This window comes from Lygodium microphyllum, chromosome 26 (genome assembly GCF_053477565.2).
Source record: "Lygodium microphyllum isolate KBCC chromosome 26, Lygodium_microphyllum_v1.1.10, whole genome shotgun sequence".
NCBI classification, from domain to species: Eukaryota; Viridiplantae; Streptophyta; class Polypodiopsida; order Schizaeales; family Lygodiaceae; genus Lygodium; species Lygodium microphyllum.
This window is the reverse complement of record NC_141160.1, coordinates 986,133-1,003,473: the sequence shown is the minus strand read 5'-3', so window position 1 is coordinate 1,003,473 and position 17,341 is coordinate 986,133.

Sequence of the window (17,341 nt, the reverse complement as noted above, 5' to 3'; positions counted from 1 at the left end):
TATGGAAACATGCACTAAGAGCAAGCTCCATAGCTGCTTCCCTGATGCCAGAGAGGACATATGATCTCTTTGTTGAGACCACAGTAAACACTTCATCTTAGCAAATCAGTGAAATATGTCGACAATGAGCAGTGAGGGGTAAGCAGTCATATCATCACTTGCATAGTCATATATAGTTAGTCGTAAGATGAATTTTTGGTGCCATGCAACAACTAATTAGATGTTGTACCCAAGACTCTGCTTTACAACATAAGAACTACACGAGGAGTATGGCCTGAGCCTTGAGGGGAAGGTGACCTCCCTGATGAACGATGGCTCATAGTGTTCAAGCTGCAACATCAAAAGAATGCCAAGATATACCTCAACAATCTACAACTTGAATTTTTGAGGACTGCAAGGCTGCTCTTTCACTAGGTTTATCAGACCCCCCATCATGTGGGGAGATCATGGCAATGTTTGCTAGGTACTACACATTTGAGAGGTGCAGTGCTACAAAAGAAGACCCTTCCACACATAAGATTGCATGGGAAAAGTTTTGGGTGATCGTGCTAGACATGTGCAAAAGCAAGCCTAGAGGGCTAGAAAAGTTGGACAATTGGAAGAGGGAAAATGGTGTATTTTAGGGTGGCATACATGCATCAAATAGAAAGACCGGTTGCATGTAGGGTGCAAGTAACATATGCATTGAAGAGGATTATGTTTTCAAGTCAAGACCTTCTGACTAGATTATATTTCCAATTTTCATGGCATTACTGAGAGGGTTCTAACAAGCTACACACAGAAGTTGAGCAGGTTACATGAGTTGATGGTATGTCTTCAACAAAGGAAGGAGAGCTTATTGAGGGATAAGGGCTCCAATGTCGTGGCTAAGCGAATTATGGACGACATTACCATGTTTGATGAAAACAAACAAGAGGGGAGAGAGATGAAGCACTCGAGAGCACACACACATACAAAAGCAATGGAGACTTGAGAACACAAAGAGATAGATCTGAAATCTTCTTCTTCTTCTTCTTCTTCTTCTTCTTCTTCTTCTTCTTCTTCTTCTTCTTCTTCTTTCTTCTTCTTCCACTCAAAATAACTAAGTCTACAACATGATAAAAGACTAATATGAAAGTACCATAACATATGTACACACGGTCACTAAATGTGAACCTACTAGGAAAGAAGAGGTGGCATAATAAATGTGCCATAACCAAGGATAGACTATTTGGGCCCCAAATCACCAAGTAGCTTGCATAACCATGAGGGAGGCCCCTCAATCTACGACGAAGGGCCATCCATCACTTGGTGGTGACCCTCATGTAAACTTTTTTGGGGGACCCCTATGGCTTGGCGGAGGACCCCCCATCACTTGGTACTTTTTCAATATTTTTGGTACTATTTGATACTTTTTATTTTTGAATATCAAATATTGTTTGTTACTCCCTATCGCTTAGTGGAGGATCCCTATCACTTGGTACTTTTTTGGTATTTTTGGTACTATTTGATACTTTTTTATATTTTTGAATATAAAATATTATTTGGTACTCCCCATCCCTTGGTGGAGGGTCCCCCATCACTTGGTGGTGACCCTTATGTGAATTTTTTTAGAGGAGCCCCTATTGCTTGGCGGAGGAACCCCCATCTCTTGATACTTTTTAGCATTTTGGGTACTATTTGATATTTTTTATTTTTTAATATCAAATATTGATTGGTACTCCATGGTACTATTTGATACTTTTGTACACTTTTATTGTATGCATTATGGTGCATTTTGCACCCAACTATTTATGCATTTTGATATCTTTTGAAATATTTTGGTATATTTTTTGTGTATTTTGATACATTGAGATTTACCTTTTGGTTCTTTTTAATAATATTGGTACTGTTTGGTACTCTTTATTGATGACATTTTCATGTTTGTCTTGCAGATGGAATGTGATTTGCTCATGGGTGAGAGTCAAGAGGCTAAGGCCTAGAGTGATTTTCTTAAAATGTTGATTTGCAGAATTGGATGGAGGTAGAAGGCTTACATTGTTTCCTAGTTCCCAAGTTGTGAATGAAGGCAACAAAGTCCATGTTTTGGAGACTTGTATTTATTGTGAGGAGGAGTCTTTAGACTCCATCTATATGTGGTGGGTTCTTTCATATTGGCCTATAGGCACCAGTACCACAACTTATTTTTGTTGCCACCTCACTGCCACTCTCATGAAAAATGACACGTTTGAAAGCTAGATGCAATCATTGAATCCCGAAAGTGGCCAAGAGTTGGGCTCATAAGGGATATATTCAAGAGAGATAATAACTATTTGCTTCTTTTTCATATTGTTTGCCTTATTCTTCCTTGCCTTATTTGTTATGGATCATCTGGTTGAATTTTATAGTTTGTGGGGCTAATATGGTGTATGTAGACAACCATGCTACAAATAAGGACTTGAAGGGTCTTAGACATGACTTTGTTGATGTCAAGGAAGAGGTGCTCACAGACCCTAAATCCGAGGTTGATTTCAATTCAGTACTCTTGAAGGAATCAAAAGAATCTTCTAAATAGGACTAGCTATTAGACGGGTCCAAACTAGTCCGTGTTAGTGAGGATTGTTACTGTATGGTGAGGCCTAAAGCCAAAAAGTTCCTATTGGCATGGGGAACCAAAGAAAGCATCATGGTTTGGAGCCGTTGCAGGAAGGTGAAGCTTATGCAGATTTTGTTTGCATACTTCCGCTATACATTGGTCAACAAAAAAATTCTTATAGGTAAAGCTACTTAGAGGCCATTGGTATTTTGTGTTTTTCTATAGTCTTCTTATTAATTAAGTTTTGCATTCATGTTTCTGTTTGAACATATGTATTCTCTTAGGAAGATTGTGAAGTGTGGTAAAAGAGTTTTTGCCATATCCATTGTGTTGATTAACAACATTAGAAAAATCATATGTTATTAAAGAGCTTGCAGAAAGTGTGGGAAAAACACCCTCACTTTGATGCTAGCAACATTATACTCTTGGAGGACTACTGCTATATGACTCTAAAGAATGAATGTGAATACTACTTAGCTCTCCATTCCTATGTGCCAGAGGTTGAGCCCCATGGCAGTCCATTATTATTGATGGATACTATTGAGCCTTGGCTTCGAGGGTGGATCGAAGATATGTGCCCACACTAGCCTACTGTAGGCGACGTCTGATGTCAAAGATGACTTGACTCAACTAGTGATAGATTTCTTCATTCAAATTGAAGATTATTGATATCATCCTAAAAGGCCAAATGTATGAGTTGTTCCACTAGCATGTGGCGTGAAATGTAGGGTGGTAATATGTGGTGATATTAGGGCTTTTAAATATCTTAGTAGTGATTATGTTGTGATTATGAGGTGATACAATGTTGTGGTTTGCGATAGGTGGTGATCTCCGGGCTTTTAAAAATATCAATGTTGATTATGGTATCTTAGGGAATTATGTTGAGGAGGTTACCATCATGTTGATATGGCCTGTTGTTGTTTGGTAGAGACCTTCATGTGCTATGAACCTTGCACGGGTCACCACCAAGTGATACAGCCCCATCACAATATTGGAGTTCCCTCCTATTGCCTGGTGGTGACCCTAATGAGTGGCAAAGGTAAGAACCACAAGTGCCAAGTGTAATACAATGTTGTGGGTGGTGATAGATGGTAATATTTGGGCTTTAAAAATATCAATGTTGATCATGGTCTCTTGGATAATTATATTGAAAAGGTGACCATCGTGTTGATATGGCCCGTTATCGCTTGATAGTGATCTTTGTGTAATGTGAATCCCGCATGGGTCACCACCAAGTGAGAGAGCCCCATCATAGTAGTGAAGTTATCTCCTATTGCTTGGTGGTGACCCTTGTGGGGTGGCAAGGGTGAGAACCACAAGTGCCAAGTGTGATAAAATATTATGGGTGGTGATACGTGGTGATCTCCAAGCTTTTAAAAATGTCAATGTTGATTATGGTATCTTGGGGAATGATGTTGTGAAGGTGACCATCGTGTTGATGTAGCCTGTTATATCACTTGGTGGTGACATTCATGTACCCGCATGGGTTACCACCAAGTGAGAGAGGCCCATCACAGTAGTGGAGTTTCCTTCTATCACTTGGTCACTTGGTGGTGACATTCATGTACCCGCATGGGTTACCACCAAGTGAGAGAGGCCCATCACAGTAGTGGAGTTTCCTTCTATCACTTGGTGGTGACCCTTGTGGGTGGTGAGGGTGAGAATCACAAGTGTTAAGTGTGACACAATGTTGTGGGTGGCGATACATGGTGATCTCTAAGATTTTAGAAATATCAATGTTGATTTTGGTATCTTGGGAAATCATGTTGAGGAGGTGGTGAAGGGCCCCAAATGAGTCACCACTAGGTTAGGGAGGAGCCTCCCAAGGTTGTTGTGGCCCGTTATCATTTTGTGGTGTCCTACGTGTGGTGTGAGCTTCACATGGGTCACCCACTAAAGGAGAGAGCCCCATCCCAGCGGTGAGAGCTCCCTTCTATCACTTAGTGGTGACCCTTGTGGGTGGTGATGGTGAGAACCATACAATGCCAAGTATAGTTATAACAATGTTTCATCCTGGTATTAGATAGTAACCCTCTGTTATACTTTGGCACTATATTCTAAAATCGAATGTCTATCCCAAGATCAAGAAGAGTGCACAAGGTAAATAGGAAACAATGTCTAGGTTTTAAAATAGAAAGTGATAGAAGGAGACAAAAAAAACCCATATGCATTACATCAATCACAATGTTGATGTACTAGCTACAGTTTACAAGCATGGGGCTTATTCCAATGACCATGAGGGTGCTTCTTCCCTACCTTAGAAAAGAGCTCCAACAAGATGCGATCACTTGAAGATTTTGTCACCATACTAGCCATCTCAGGATCAACATTTTCCTTGATAACTCCTCCAATATCACCATATAGGCTATCGATTGTACCCTCAACTATCCCTATATTTGTGCTTGCTCCTTTAGCAATCTCTTCATAAATCTCTAACCTCACAACCTCATCCACTTGCTTTCTGCAATTGTCAGGAACCATGCCCTCCTTGGCATCTTTTGACTTCTTGTCAACCCCTTTGCCACCCCCCTTCAACCCATGAGTAGCCCCCTCCCCACTTTTGGTATCAATAGCATCCGGATCCCTGTCGACCCTAATGACATGTGGCACTATCTCATCAATCAAAGAGTCTTTCTCAACCCTAGTGTGCTCCACATGCGGCACATCATCCTCAATGTTCTTATGATCAAAGTGCCAACTCCCAAGTTCAGGTCCTATGGGACATCTCTCACCTTCTCTATACTATACAACTCCTCAAACATGAGACTAGAACAAATTTTGCTAACCCAAGCATGTCGTGTTTGACATTATCTACAATCTTTGAATCTTGGATGACCTCAATCACATGTTCCTCATCTGCATAATAACCATGGGAAATCCCAAACACATGTGCGCACCAAATCAACATTGTAATCTGCATGTAAAATAACAATGATGGATGAGTATGCCAACTTACTCTTCACACTATAGTGCCTAGTGATCTATGCCTTTGCCATTGCAGGTACTTCAATGTTGCACTCTTCTTTCACACAAAACCCACTATTATGTAGAACTATGCTAAAGTAAACGATCTCCAAATGGTACTGAAACTATTTCAAAAGTAACAAATGTATCCAAAAATACAAAATACTATAAAAAGATTAAGAGAAAGTACCAAAACCAATTGCACCAAAGGTTAAAAAAACACCAAAAAGCACCAATTGCACCAAAGGTTCAAAAATAATGTACCAAGTTCTACCAAATGGTTCAAGTACCAGAGAGCTTACATTATACCAAAGAGTGTAAGAACCAACAAAATATCCTCAAAAGAGCATGAGGCAGTATAAATAAGCTTTTTAGTAATGAGAACAGCTAAAGAGAGTACCAAGAAGGATCAAATGGTACTAAAAAGGTTCTAAGAGTACCAAATGTATCCAAAACAACCAAGTGCTCCAAAAGGATTAAGAGGCAATACAACACCAATTCCACCAACGGTTCAAAAAACAACTTATAATCCCAAAGTACCAAAAACCACCAAATACACCCTACATTTTCAAGTATACCAAATGCAGCCCCTAAACCTAATGCGCCAAAGAGAACCAAATATATCAAACAGGACCAGTTCAACCAAATACTTTGCCAATGTACCAAGTTCTATCAAATGCTTCAAGTACCAAAGAGCATAAAATGTGTCAAAGAGTACAAGAAATACCAAAATATACCAAAAAGAGCTTAAGTCTATACTACTAAGCTTTTTAGTAATAAGGAGAACAACTAGAGAGAGTCCCAAGAAGCACTAGATAGAACTAAAAGGGTTTCAAGAGCACCAAATATATCCAAAACCACCACGTGCTTCCAAAATATTAAGAGGCAGTACGGGACAAACCAAGACAAAGTACATTGAGTATACCTACTCAAGATCAACCTCTTATTATCTGAGCTATTTTATGTTCTCATTACTGACCCTAAGGCATTGCAACATTTGTTGGCTTACTCTTAAGTCAACTTCCATCTCCTTTACCTCTATATCATTACACGAAATTTTATGTTGGAACTCTTAGAGCCATACTTTATACACTTTAATGTCATCTTTTATGTGCTTGACCACTGCATTTGACCCCTCATACCTAGGAAAAATACCTCCTTCATTTGTTGGACCAAAGCCTTCAGCTTTGACAGTCTGTTTAATGTACTCTTGGTCTTGCCAGACATCCTCTCAAACAATGACTCCAAGTCAGCAATGTTATCTCACAAACTGGCCTTGCATACCCAAGCTCCAACTCTGTACAAATGTGTCTTGTAGACTTTGCGAAGTGAGGCTTCTTTCCAAGAGGGACACCAACTTGGGAGGCACCATTTTCCATTCTCCATGTCTCAATCTTCTTTTTCACCCCCCTTAGCCTACTATTACAAATTTGAATTACACTTTTCCTAAACCTGGCCCATGCCACTTTGTGGGCTACATGGTCTTTCGTCCCATCATGGCATTGCTCAAATGCATAGCACTGTGCAAACCTAGTTTACCTAGTTTTGATCTCACCATAAGATGGAGGTGCTTGATACACCTTATGGAAAAGCAACTTGCAATCTTCTACCAAGTGAGGGTGTATGTGGCTCAAGTAGATCTTTGTACCTTTCTAGTGCTTGTGCTTGAAGATGATCAACATCTGGTCTTTATGGAGGGCATCTTCACTTAAGTCTTTTGGAAGCACCCATTCCAAGGCTTAGTCCGTACTCTGCAGCTCCTTTACCATATAGCAAAATTTGCTCAACTGTGGGTACTCTTCCATTTTATTTTTTCTTGAGAGATGTCAAGTGATGCTCCAGTGTTAAACATACCATGGCCCTCTTTTGAAAAATAAAAAATGCCTAATGTATATGAATTTTGGTTTTTCTTTATGAGGTGTGGGTTCAACCACCTAAAATTATATCGATACAAAGCAATCATGTCTACTAATGCAATCTTAGAATAGGTTTTGCCCAGTGTAATAGTACCAAATTTGATGTTATTGCACCACTGAATTTGGTACTATAAATATTTAGTCTCTCTATTGGTTATCCTCGAAAGGTCCAGAACTAGACAACCATCTGCAATAAGCTCATAGGAATTGAAACTGTGAGATCATGAAATAATGTTGCTTTGATGCCACTGTTGACCAGAAGTGCTCTATGCACAAGCATTCATTGGAAGATTTGACCCCTTTGGTGTTTTTTTCCCTTAAATGCTAACACAGATTTGTATTGATGTGTGAAGGTAAAATTTACAGTCTCAAAAAGAAGCCAAATCCTATTAATGACTTTAAAGTTTAGTAGTCTCTTTAAACATGTCTCTTACTTCTTAAGCAATGTTAAGATTTGACATACATCCTACTTTTCATAGGACATTTTCTTTTGGACCTTGCCAATCCCAATTGCATGGCAAATTTGAACATTATCAATCCATTGACAATCATAGTAACTTTAGACATGAAAAGATAAAGTTGAATTAAATTAATATTAAGCATTACATATAACTATGGCCACTTGACATAGGCATTACATATAACTATGGCCATCATAGTAAATTTGTGTCTATTAACACTTGAAGTTCAAAGTTGTAATAGACAATCCACTCTAACCCTTAAGAGTAAAAAGATTGGATATTTATCGAGCACATATTATATGTTTTAAATTGTTTCTGATTTTGGAAGGCATTCCTTGTTATTGCCCATCCATAATTTTTTTTCCAAAAACTTTACAATTCCATATAGATCGATAATTTTTTAGATAGTCCGATGAAAAGTTCCATGTTATTTTTCCATTCTTAGGGCTAGTTGAAGATCCTTGGACCAGCTTTGCATCTTGAGGTTAATCTTTCTATATAGCCAATCAAATCTCTACTTCAACACGAGCCTGACCCCAATCAATGGACAACCGAGGTATCTCAGTGGTGCCTTGGGCTATACTATCTTAAAGTTGATCTCTATGAGCCAGCTCGGGAGAGGGTCCCATTAGAGCATGATTATCTCTATATTTGCCCCTACTGATTTTAGAGCCGGATGGGATAGAAAGAATGCCATGAGTCTATCCAAACAATCAAGTCTCAAAAGAAAGCACTAACTATCTTCTTAAGAATCACATATATCTCCGATGTCTTCATGACCAAAACTTTCCATCAAAAGATGGAATGTAATAGAACCCACAAGGACTTCAATCATTATGAAGAAGATCTAGAGTACAATGCATCCAAAATTGGACCAAACATACTACATAAATTCAGTAGACCACCCATAATAAAAACAGTACTAGGAAATCCCAACCTAGTTACAATTTGTAGCAGCAAGTTGAATGTCTTCTCTTTTCTCTCAAGTACTTTCTGTTGTATGCCTTCATAAATGGAGCCATTGATCTCTTTCTTTGCCTCTTTTATGTAGATAAGTAAAACCTTCACTTTTGGTACTTGCAACCTTAATGAAATTTGAGAGTTGCTGGCTACTTCTCATTCAAAACATCTCATGCATCATCTCTCTTAAGATTGTGTAGCCAGCACAAGGAAACTCACTTTCAGTCTTGTCCATCAAAGGAGAGTAAATACTACTATTTTTCATCAATTAATTGGACAATATCTATTGGTCATATCTTGGAGAGAGGTGTTGAATGGTGGTAACAAAGAGACACTAGAATCTGCGATATTCGTTGTTGATCAGTCATATCAACTAACTTCCCTAGAATAAAATATTCCTTGCTCCAATGCTACTATTGTTGTAATCTAACTAGAGATGATGCTTCAAAAATTTCAGGTATTATCTACTAGTCCAATGAATTTTAAAAATGTATTTGAAATGTTTACCACTACTATTGCACATCTTTTTGTCACTGGTCTACTGTAACAATTTCAATTCTCACATAACTGCTAAATGAAGTGTTATGCTCAATCCATTTCTACTATTGGGTAGCCTTGATCACTCCAATTTGCCTGCACATGGTCCCTAGGAGCCTCTTGCCATGTTATCATCACCTATAACAGTCCTCCTTTTGTCTAGGACTTCCCACACACACATGAGCTACTCTCCTCTCTTCTGTATGTTGCCACCATTACTCTCCTAATCATGTCCGATGGAGCTAGGGATGATGACTCTCAAGCTGATGCTTCTATTCACACTTGCAATGCATCATGATGTTGTGCTATGCCTACAAAAAACTCTTAGAGCTACTCCATGCCTATCTCTATCTCCCTTATGTTGCACCTGTTTCCCCTACATTTCTCCATGAACCTCTCCATTAACATTTGAAGGAGTACTTTCTGGAAGGTTTCCCCAAACCACACCAGCACTTATAGAAGGTTTCCCCAAACCTCATCACACTTGGAGGGTTAGCAGAAAGGATCATGAGAGCCTATTATAATATTTTTTGAATTCCATGATCAAAAGGAGGTCTCCAATCTACAAGCTTTTGTCACCTCCTAAACACAATTCTCACTCTCATCACATACGAGCATCGTGACCATACGATATGAGGGCCCTCCACCATTGACATGGGAACCTCTTGCTTGGTGGTGACCCATGTGGGGTTCACCTCACTAGAGGGTCGCCACTAAGAAATATGGTACTCTCCACCCTTGGGAGGGGCCTCTCTCACTTTGTGGTGGTGACCCATTGTGGGTTTAAACTAAGCAAGGGTCACAATTGAGTAACAAGCGCTTAGGAATTGAAACAATGAGATCAAGCAATGTTGCATTGATATCACCATTCACCATATGTGCCACTTTGGCAAACTGCATGAATTCCTAGCTAAATGTGAAAAAATAAAAAAACAAACAAAGTGAATCCCAAACAAAGTAATACCATGGAAGCTCACCTCTAGGTTTTGTCAAGGACTTGTCTTCATCACCAAATAGGACTGATGTTTTCTTGAATTGCTCCATGGAGTGACTTGCTTGCACCAATGTTTGGGATCTGTGTCTCCTCTGGCATGGACTGTGATGTCTAATTGATGCTGCAAGGGGATTTCCTCCTTACGCTTTTCATTAGGGGCTTCACTAGGGTGGATTTAACATATCCCTTCCTTGATGGAGTCCTCATGGCAACAGGAAAATAGGAAAATTGGGTGTAAAGCACCAAGAAAAGAGTTTGAGCAGTATAGTAAAAAGCCCTAAGGTGCTGCATTGAGAGCTTAATGGCTAGAGGGGGCTCGTGTTGTATCTGGGGTAGTAAGCTTTAGCACGTCTCCTGTGCCCCATCAATTGGATGATGGAGAGATTTGTTTGCAGGATAAGATATTTCTCAGTATTTCAAACTCAAGTCTACTTGACTAAACTCCATCCATATGTAATCATAATGACACTATACAAATGCATTGTGACTTGTTCCGGCAACGTGCTCAAAATTTTTTACAATTTTAGCTTTTCTTATCTAGGAATTTCCCTCCTCCAAAATCCAAATTAAGAATTAATGGAAACACAAACCAAGCACATTAAAAATTTGTCATTTTCTTGTACCACCAAATTATGCTTTTGCTTTCACACACCAAGGGATACTTTTCCCTTGGATTGTAATTTTTTCCAATGGTGTATTTTATAAATTGCATAGCAGTTTCTCCCTCCTCAATTTCTCACATGGCCAAAAGTTGACCTTAAGTCTCCCCTAATGTATAGGATATTTAGTTTTTTATCTAGCCAATTCAAAAATGAATTAAGGGAGATATTAAACCAACGTTACTAGGATAGGTATTAATAAGTGCCTTACTAGAGCTAAAAACATAGGGACTTATCCTCTAGGAATAAATCTTGATAAACCAAGGCATCACTATTACACATGTAGCTAACTTGATTAAGAGGGAATTGATCTAAGAAACTTATGAGAGTCGCACATAGTCTTAACATCTTTATAGCACAAAGGACCGATGAAATTTATAGCCTTAACGTTTATACAATATGCAAAGGGATTAGACCACTATAACATAAGCAACTCATAGCATGGTAGCCTTTGAACGAGGGGCCCAAGAAATTAGATTCCCTTTGGCATGCGAGTAGCCTACTTGAAAAAAAAAAGGCATACACCATAGTGATGATCAAATGTATTGGAGAGACATGATTTTTCTCGTCTTTGGTCATGACCTACAAGCAGCACTATGATCACAAGCAGTCACATCTAATATCGTAGCAGCTTGGCTGCTCTTATGCACCACAAAGTTAACTAATGTCAATGAAATATATGTAAGAATTAATGACTATATTGAAATGTACTAAAAGGTATGGAAATATAGCCTTGTTGAACCACAACCTTGTCTAGTTAAGATACATGTTTCCCTTAGCTCCATGGATATACTTAAGTCCTCCACTTCTAAGAGCAACAAGATTGATAAGTTTTTCTATACACTTGCCATGATGATACAAACACGACATTTAAGACACAAAGATAGGCAACAATTCAAAAACAGAAAGATACTACCAAGAACAGGTTACCCTTAGTACATTGTAGTAGGTGTAACAATAAAATCTGCTTTCATGAAGATCTCTTGCTAGTTTGGCAATCAACCTAGGTAATGAAATTGATTTTGTCACGCTATAATATTTGCATAACCATAGTCATATCCATTAAGCTTATCATGTAGTCAACATGCCATGTTCTTTTCCATCAACATCTCGCATCTTGCAGTAAGTATTATACCAAGTAGTTGTGGGCGTCGATGATCATGAACCAACATAGTCATGAATCAAGCTTGGCATTGTAATAGGAATGTCTCAATTATTAGATAGAGAATGACTATGCAAATAAGACAATGAGAGGGAGGCAAATGAAATAGTGTGGGAACTAGCTAGCTCCATATGATTTATTTGTGAGATAGCAACTTCATCACATAGGAGAAACAACCCTTAGGTTTTGATTTGGGATTGATTTTTTATTCTCTTGATGGATTATGCAATGAAAACTTCATTATGATTCTATAATCAACTTTCAATGAGGGGATCCCACCCATAGTATTACAAGGATTTTCATTCTTTTGTTGTTAATGGTTTTATGCCTATCTGTTCATGTTGTAACATAACAAAAAGTCAAGACCACTATTTTTTGACATCTTTTTTAGGCAATTAGTACTGAGTCATCAACCAATCATAAAAGGAAAATCCATCATATGCTTCAATGTACTCTTTGATAGAAAATTGTCCATTTGTAAATTCAAGGCCTAAAACATACTCTCTACTAAGCGCTCATGCATGGTAGCTAGAGCTATAGAAAACACGACCATCATGAGTTGCACCTATCCACCCAACATAAGCATCCAAGAAGCAAAGTTCTATGTCCACAATACACTGCACAAGCATGGAGTAGTTTATGTTCCTATTAAACCAATTAGCAATGCTCACATCCCTAGGCTTATCCATGTTTACATGAGTCATGTCCAAGGCCCCACAAGAGTTTGGCAATCCCCTGTCGTGCAACAAGAAACCATCCTTCACTTTGCCCATGGGTTCTACATCCCTTGGCCATTGTATGAATCATGGTTTATGCATCAAGATGGAATTAAAAAATCTATGAATTATCTTGCAAAGAGCGGATTTTTTGACACCAAAGTGCTCATAGATCTCCATATACCTTGTATCGCTAGCAACGCAAAGCACAACAATGGCAACCATTTTCTCTATAGATATAGTTTGCTCGCATATTGTTCTCAATGGGTACAAAATGTCCCCTTGACTCAAGTGATCATGCATAATGTTAGAAAGGTGCATAAACAAGGTCACAAGAAAGCGGAACACCTCATGATATGATCGTTTAGAACTAACAGCAATAGCACAATAGTTCCTTTGTGTCACTTATCGACTAGCAAACAACAATACAATAATTTTGGACTAAAGCCAGCAACACAACATTTCCTTTCTATTACTTCTATGCTAGTGACCAACATCACAATAAATTTGAAGTGACTAGTAGTAGAATAGTTCCTTTCTATTACTTCTTTACTAGTGTGTATTGACTTCACAACATTGTGGGCATGACCAATAGCACAATAGTTTCTTTCTGTTACTTCTTTACTAGTGTGCATTGTCTTCACTGATTAAGATGCATGCAGAGTTTGATTGTAGATGCATTTGATGTTTCCATGAGACGTATCCTATGATGGGCTTTTAGGAGGAGTATTGCAAGTAGGTTGAGTGGCTACAAGCATAGTGCAGGTAGGAGAGGAGGAGAAAACCTAACAAGTTGAGCAAACAAACACTAAGCTAAAAAGGAAGGGGCTTACAAAATTTTAACTTTTAATTATTTAATTGAGGGTGGGTCTTTTCAAAATTGACTGTGAACCAAACTTGAAAAGAGAAACCATTTTCTGGCTTGAAAACAATGTCCTAGGAGAAACCCCTGTATGAACAACTCTTATGTGTTTGACATCAATGTGTCCAATTCAAACAAGCAAGTACACTACATTTCATGCTCTCCATTTGGCATCTTCAAAAGCACCGAGCTTTAGGTGGGTAGAGAGTAGAAGAGCTTGCTAGATATCAAGTCAATGTCTACCATCTTACTTCATCATATTTAGATCTTCAATTGAATGATAATTATCCATACTAGGATTACATTTTTGACTATATGGATGCAACTGAGGTCATACATTAGGATGCCTACTAGTAGCACCCATGCCCTATTTTGATGGCATAGCTGCAACCCCACTCCATGACATGATGGAGATATCTAGAGATGCACCTAGTTGTGCCTCTTCTTCTTTTGACGCTAGTGATTATTATGATGTGGTTAGTTCTTGGAGCAATCACGAGTATGACTTCATTAGGAACCTAGGGAGTTTGGATTACAATACCTTTTTGAGGATAGCTATTGGGTTCCTTAGGATATTGCTGATGTGACCAATTTGAATATCCCTAAGCTATGTAGTGATACATATTCCTTATATGCGGATCAAGTAGAGTGGTTGGGGTTAAAGGGATCAAAGAATTTAGATGATTAAGGTTTAGTTTTCCTCTCTTCTTAGGCTTTTTGTTTATTTTACAAACACAAAATTTAACCCCAAAAAAAAAAACAAACCAACAAAACATATTTGTTTTAGTCATTTATGTTTGCACACACGCACACACGTTTGGCACACTTCGTGTTAGTTAAGTAGTTTTTTGCCCACATGGTTAGGGTAATCCTTTCAGTGCTATGGACTAGGGTAGTTTAAGATAAGATAGGTAGATAGTTGTGACTAGGGTAGTTTAAGATAAGTTAGGCATACAATTGTGTCTAGGGGAGGATAGAATCAAGCAAAGCTACACAATGCTAAACAAATAGGATATTGCTAAATCGGATCAATTTAGTATGGCCAATAATACTTGTGGTGGCAAGATCATACTTGCATTATTATTCCAAACAAGATTTTAATGTTGTTTGATCTAACCCTATTAACTTTGTCATCATTAGCACATTATTATTGTGTAGATTTTTTTAGATTTGGGAAACCAATGCATGCTTGTGTTAACTATTTTTTAGAGCTGCAATGCTCATCTCCATATACTAGTTTGTTGTATCTAACCTATCTACTCTTGTTCTTTTAAAATACCATGCAAAGGAATATATTACTCTAACTAACCAAAAATCATTCACTTTTAAACACTTTACTTGTTTTATTTTTCAAAAACACAAAAAGAAATACTAATATTGGGACAAAGTACATTTGAGAGTCCACTCATATAAGAGATGGGACATAACACATTAGGAAGTGAACTTCAGTGCATGACCTGGTAGATTTTGGTGTATGGGTGACTGATTAGGAAACCAATAGAGCTTAATCCCATATTTTATGTTGCTTTATTAGCAATGTGGGACAGCTAAGTAACAAGGTTCTCTTCATGAAATCTTTACTAGGGCTAGGATGGATGAGAGATGCTAATCTTGTGGGTATCTTGTCTTTCATTTTTCTAAGTAAGGTAATTCATATCATATGCTTGATTAGATTCCTTGAGTGAAGCTATTAGTAAGCTAAGATGTTTGAAGGTTCAACTTTGTGATTATTTCCTTTATGTAAAGAGACCAAGACGATAACTATCACCTTTGAGGTCCTAGTAGGCTATCTTGCATCTAATGCCTTGTATCTCTTTGGGATGGAACCTTTTGGATAGAGAATAAATATATATATTATTTTCATTAAACAAAAAAATGAAGGAACAATTACAACTAGGGATCCTTGATGAATGGTTGTTCTAGTAGGACACAGAGGGTTTTAAAAACCATAGGAGTCCCTATTGATATTGTGGAGTTAGTTTGCTTTGTATGGATTCTTTGATCAACATTGTACTTATTAGTGATACTATTTTAGAAAAACAAAATTCAAAGGAAAATAGTGTGGTATTATAGTGCCTAGACAGATTATTATTGCTTAGCAGCTCTAGCACTCTTTGCATTTAGTTTGCTCTATGAATTGGATGAAGCTATGACATACACTCTAGTGGAGAGAGTGAGTAAGAAGAAAGTTTGGTTACACAAGTTTTTACATAAGTTAGAAGAAATACTTATCCTCTATAGTTTAATGAGACACTAGTATAATCTTCATATCTTCTCAATGTCTACTAGTACTCTTGGTGTCGTTTTTGCATATCTTTTAGATGTACTCCTAAGGATGCTTTGCAATTAAGTGGAGGAGAGCATATTTTCTTTTTCCAGATGTGTAGCAATGTTCGTGGTAGCAGTGTTCTTGATGTTGGATGTTCATGATGTTCATTGTAGCTATGCTTGTGAGGATCCTTTGCATCTAAGTGGGGAAGAAATGGAAACCCCTAAAAACTTGCTCCAAATTGTATATTTTCAAAAAATTTATATACACTTACTACATTGCTGATATATTTTTGAATCAATCAAATATAGATACATCGTGATTGTCATCTTTGGAGGATGGCTCTCTATAGTCTAGTAAAGGAAAATGTGGATCAAATGAGTACAAGATTGTATGATCTAAAGTTAGGGAAACTAAGCAATAGGGCTAAAACCTTAGCTTTTTGACTTGCCAAAGTAGCATAAGACATAGAGATACCATGGGCATAGTGAATATCATTATCAAGGACCTCAAGTAGTATAGTCAAGGCTAATTATGCACAAGAATCGACTAGATTTTTTATACTAGTATTTTTTATTTGAAACCTATATCTTCTCACATTTGTATCTATATTAAGATTTGATTATATTCAATAAAGTAAATCTCCCCGACATTGCTTGAGTCATGGGACACATTCCATACTACTATGTGTGCAAGTATGCCTAGTGATAGGCTAATATTGCATGATGTACAGAATACTCTCTTGAATAAAGAGGTTAACAGAAAGAATGTAGATGCTTCCTGCACCTCTCATGCTTTGACAATCAGAGGTAATAATGGTAGGAGTGGTAATGACGGCCATGGGAGAGACTTTCAGAATTCTCATTCTGAGTCATTGTCAAGCATTTTCGCGTAAACTGAAAACCCCCTAGAAAAACTTTAGGTAGGTAGGTTTTTTGTAGCTTAGATGTTGTGTGTTTTTTTATTTGTTATTTTGTAGTTGATTTCTTTGTGTTTATCTAGTCCAAGATTTATTTTTGTCAATTTATTTGATTTTTTGAGTCTGGGAACTTGATAGTCTTGGTCAAGATTGGAGTTTTCTGGACATGTTGGAGCTAGAGTTTGTTGGTAGTTGTCGAACATCTTAGAACAAGTATGATTTCTTGTCGTTGATACTCTTGCACATCATGGGGATTATGGGTTTCACAAGCACTTCACATTGCACTTTTCCAATGCACTGCACTTGGGGATTGTCTCCTAATTTTTTTCAATTACTTCCATGCCAGGGTTGGGTTGATGCACGTTTTG